The sequence below is a fragment of the Carlito syrichta genome, unplaced genomic scaffold (genome assembly GCF_000164805.1).
Source record: "Carlito syrichta isolate Samal-C Ts95f unplaced genomic scaffold, Tarsius_syrichta-2.0.1 Scaffold305153, whole genome shotgun sequence".
In the NCBI taxonomy this organism is placed as follows: domain Eukaryota; kingdom Metazoa; phylum Chordata; class Mammalia; order Primates; family Tarsiidae; genus Carlito; species Carlito syrichta.
Window position 1 is genome coordinate 29,712 of NW_007249249.1, and position 5,278 is coordinate 34,989.

The window sequence follows — 5,278 nt, forward strand, 5'->3', positions numbered from 1 at the left end:
GGCGCCCCGCCAGGGCCGCGGGGGTAGGCGGCGCGGCCCGTACTGTAATCATAAACCTGCAGCAGAGGGCATCTGAGGGAAAGAGGACGGCGACGGGCGGCAGCCGCCTTCCTTTTTTGTGCCTGTCCTGAGCGAAGCAGAAAATGGTGCCCGCGGCGGAGCGGAGCCGCCGCGCGCGCGCGCGCACACACACACACACACACACACACACACACACACGTGCACAAAGTCACATACAGCAAAAGCCGCGGCCTGTCGTGATCAACCCCAGATATACTCTCCTGGTGCTTCTTTCTCCCTCCCTAAAGAATTTAACGCGTTCCCCACCGCCTGAAATTGTACTTTTTTAAATCGAAAATTGCTTTAAAAAATAAAGTGCTTTGCCATTTCTGATTACAAAAACAAAAACTTGTCTTTCTTATTTAAAGTCTATCTTTTCATAGTAATGTAATAGCTTAAAATTTTGCAGCAAATTCAAACTGGTTGTGTTGCCAGCAAAGCAGGATATCATTTTATGGTAACTGTCAGATGTTAGAGGAGAAGATTATTTCCTAATTAAATTGCTTTGCCAAGAAAAAGAGACATAAAGGATCATAATGTCTTCTAAATTTGCTATCCACATTTTACCCCAATCACTGAAAGCAGTATTTTCCATTGTAACACTCAAAGAAAATAAGACAAATTTACAAAACTCAATTCTTAAACATATGTTTACAGAGTGTCTTTTTTTTAGATTTAAACATTTTGGATACAAAAATAGCAAACCTTAAAAAGCAATACTTTACACTCACAATTCTAAAAGAATGCATTAAATTCTCTGTAAGCTTGTTGCCAGAACTATAGATCACCTTTCAAACTACAAAACCCACTGCATCAACAAATACCTATTAGACTGCACCTGGTGTGATGTTTAAGCAGCCCACTGAAAGCTTCCCTGAATTAATCTAAAGCATCACAGTCTTTTTCCTGAAAGCAAAACAAAACAAAAAAAACCCGTATTTGGGTGCCATGGTTAAGAACAAAGGGAAGAAAAACAATTCAACAAATTCCCCTAGCCTCTTGGGCCCCAGTGTTCCTTCAGGCCCCAAAGTGACCTGATGGAAGGAAGGTGTAAGGAATAGGCTGGGTGGTGGGGGAGGTGAGTTGCTGCTCTGCAAGTCTGGAACCCCAGCAAGCTGGTCAAGGGCACCTTGACACTGGCGTTCACCTCAGACAGGCTTGGTAAGAAACCCAAGAGACTACCAGAAATCTATCCCAGCAATGTTAGTTCCAAAGCTGGTTCTACAAGGAAACACATAAATATGCACATACATACACAAGAACGTTAGAGTTTATACAAAACTTAACAAAATGTCCTCTCAAAACACAGGGGAATATGGGATTTACTAAATGTTAATTTTTCTTCATTGTAACCATAGACATTCAAGTGACAAATTTTTAAGTAATAAGAACACCGGGTCAGAGTCATAGCCTATTCATCTGTTGTGTTCCAGAAAGTTCTCATAATCCAACTAGCCAAGAAACATTCTTGAGTTTCTTCTAGGTGTAGAGGATTGTGCTAATCACTCAAGGATATAAAGGAATTCACACCATGTCACCTCACTCAGGAACTGTAGCAATAGCTGTCTCACAGTCTTTCTGATCGCTGTGCTCTGCCTCTCTATCTATCCGGCAGGTTGTACTATAGACCCAACCTCTTAAAATTTGTAATCATGATATTCTCTGCTCCATTACAGGATAAAGGGCATATTTATCCACAATGTGGCCCAACTTTCTAAACTTTTCATCCATCTCTCTCCCAATCATGGACTATTAGGCCTTTACTTCAGTCTGATCTGGTCCATAGGGCACATAATTATCCCTAGAACATTACCACTTAGAGAAACAAAGTCACTCAAAGGTTGACTTAAACCAAGATGTCTCAACTCTTCAGTAATATTGACATTTGGGATTGGATAATTATTTGATGGAGTAGGGATGTAAGGGGAGGCTGTCCTGTGCATCGTAGGATGTTTAAACAGCATCTCTATCCTCTACCCAGTAGATGACAGCAGCAAACACCAGTTGTCACAACCGAACATGTGTGTAAACACTGACAAATGCTCCTGGCAGGATGTGGGGGGGGTGTGGGAGCCCCACTCTAGTTGAGAGCCCTACTTTAAACAAACAACTCTATTCCTTGAGGTGGAAAGAGGTAGCCTCCCTTGATTCATGCATTCTGCATGGAGGAAGGCAGAGACCTGAAACAAACCAGGGTTTTCTTACGGAAGAGGAAAAGGTAGTAGGCAATGTCCTTATCTTCATGGAATTTGTAATCTGGGGTGAGAGGGTAGAGAGACAGCCAAAGCCAAAGTTAAGGTGCAATGTGATACAGACAATTGTAGAGATCTGCACAGGATGCACTGTGGGCGCATAGGCTCCTTTCTAAATCAGACCAGGAGTTCAAAGAAAGTTTCTAAGGGAGATAATGCCTAAACTGAATTTGGGAGGAATGAGCAAATGTCAGCAAATTGAAGAAGGAAGAAAGGAGCGTTCTGAGTAGAAACAGGGGCAGATCATGAGCTAAAAAATTTGATGACGAGAGACATCCAGATGATATAAGAAAATAAGAACACTGGGTCGGAACCTGAGTTGTCTTTTCTCCCTGGCAAGTATACCAAAGAATATAGTTCATCAGAGGATTTAATCAACAGGAGAAGATATACTGAGATATAGGATTTTCCTTCTTCCTTAGATATTTCATTCTCAAATGTTTCCTGATATAGCCAAATGTATCTCAAATACATATTCCCGCAACTTTGTTTATTTTCAGTCAGTGACATTGCTTAGGGTGGCAATTTCCATGAATTTGAGTTCCAGGAGAAAGGCTATGTAGAAAAGTGGTTACAGCCGGTTTTATGTGACCTTGAATAACTTATTTAACCTTTAATCTCAGTTTCCTTATCTTTCAATTAGAGTTTATACCATCGTACCAAAGTATTATGTGAAACTGTGTGCAGTGTTTAGCATGTTAGCATCATACATACAGTAGCAACAGGTGCTATAGATACCTTCATAGAATAAAACTAATATTATGTTTCACCATCTGTCCCTGCCTCTCTTTCTGCCCTTATCTCTTGTCCTTTCTAGTCAGACTGAGTGATATGCAGCTAACCAGTGAGTTTCACTGTTGCACAACTCTTGAGCCTTTTCACATGCTGTTCCTGATGCTGGAATGCCCCTTTCTCCCTTCTTCAATTTGCTAACTCTTGCTCCTTTTTCACAAGTTCAGTTTAGGCATCAACTTCTTTAAGAAACTTTCTTTGAACCCCTGATCTAATGTAGAAGTGAATCTTTTCTTCAGAGTGCACTGTTCAGAACTCTCTACTTGTCCTTATCATGTTGCTCCTTAATTTTGACTTTATTTTTCTCTCTTCACCCTTATACTATAAATTCCATGAAGGAACAGACTGTAGTAGACATTATTTGCCACCTACCTAACATCCATTTTCTTTTCTTTTCCTTTAATGAAATCTGATTTTGTCTTGGTTTCAATCCCTCCCCACACAGTCCATAAGTTTCAGGGAAGGTGACTCTGTGGAGTGGATACCAAGTATTTTAGTTAATCAGTGTACTGTATTCCTTGGATCTGATAATAGGCTGGGGATGAACATGTGACCTAAGTTCAACCAGTCAGACTGAAGGGAAAAATGATATTGCACGCTTGAGTTAAGAAATTTGAATACTGTTCTTAAAGTAATACAAAACGATTGAAGAAATTTAATCTGAAAGTGACTTGACAAGATTTTTTTTTTCAATAAAGATCATTCTGTGAGCAATTTGGAGAATGGATTTGAGTAAGGAGAGGAGGCGGAAATGAGATCAATTAGGAGACGAATGAATAATCCTGATGAGTAATCATGCATGGTCCATATTAAGGTGGAGGCCATGGGAAAGGAAAAGAGGGGAGGAGTTGTGTTACATTATAGAGGTAGAATTGCAGGACTCATTATGAGTTCATAGAGCGTGGAAGATTAGCTGGAGAAAAGAATCTAAGATGACTCTAGGTTTCTGACTTTGTGACTGCTTAGATGATGATGGTCTTTTTAAAGTAGATAATACAGGAAGAAAACTGGATTTGGGAGGATCAGTCGATGAGAACTAGTCTAGTTGTGTAATTGTTAGTGTAAAGCCAATATATTTAATGTTTCAGTAGCTAGCCTTCAGTAATTTTCTAATCACCATCTCCCTTTTCCTCATGCTTCCTTCAAGTTATGAGCTGAGTTGTGTCCCCACTCACCTCTCCTGAAAAAAAAATTATATGCTGAAGTCCTAACCCTCATTCAGTACCTTAGATTGTGACTGTATCTGGAGATAGGGTCCTTAGATAATTAAGGTAAAAGTGAGGTCATATGGTTGGGCCCTAATCTGAAGTGACTGGTATTCTTTTACAAAGAGATTAGGACACAGATGCACACAAAGGGAAGTCCATGTGAAGACACAAGAAGATCTACTAGCCTGGAAAAGAAGCCTCAGAAAAAATCAACCCCAGTCACACCATGATTTCAGACTTCTGGTCTTCAGAACTATAAGGAAATAAATGTCTATTATTTAACCACCCAGTCTGTGGTACTTTGTTATGGCAACCCTAGTAAATATATATACCTCCCTATGCCAAACATGCAGAAAAGTAAAGAATTTATAATATTTACAATGTTATAAATAAAGGAGATTTATAATATTGTACAACGAAAAACAATATAAGAAAGAGCCAAAGCCAGAGAAATTATATGTCCACCAAAGGCAAGGCTTCATCCAAACCCAGAAGGTAACTGAAATATGCATATAAAAGTTGCAGTCACAGGGGCTCAACTAAAATTCATGGTCTGTTGTTTTCTGAACAGCATTCCAAAACACATAAGGGAAAAGGAACCTATTTACAATTGACACTGTCCACTTGTAAGTTTCCAGTTGTATTTACACAGCTGCTGAAGGCAGCGCAGATGAGAGATTCTGCACTTCACCACTGAGAAATCCACACTGAGAATATGTTCAGAAAAGTGCCTTCATATTAGAGAATTCAATAAGTCTTGGGAAGAAACACAAAATATCAAGAACTGTGCCAGTGAAACGGGGGGCGTTAGCAATGAGAGGAGGAAAAATAGGTGTAAATTTAGCAAACTGAAACATGAATGCAAAAGTGAAATAGGAGGACTTACCTCCTACATCACTCTATAAAATATAATGAGCAGTCATTTAAAAGATAGAGGATAAATGTGAGAGGTGAGAAATTTTTGAA

General features: G+C 39.6%; 1 protein-coding gene across 4 annotated transcripts in view; it reads right to left on the bottom strand.

Annotated features, from left to right (window-relative positions):
- Nucleotides 1-196, bottom strand: part of NREP (neuronal regeneration related protein) — a 29,239-nt gene extending 29,043 nt beyond the window's left edge. The window contains exon 1 of one of the 4 annotated variants that reach the window (XR_002482152.1): nucleotides 57-193. The gene's annotated coding sequence lies outside the window, so the exon portion shown is untranslated. Of the gene's footprint in view, nucleotides 1-43 lie in introns of all 4 variants that reach the window. The other 3 variants (XM_021714017.1, XM_021714018.1, XM_021714019.1) reach the window with 3 other exon arrangements.
- Nucleotides 197-5,278: the final 5,082 nt, after the last annotated feature.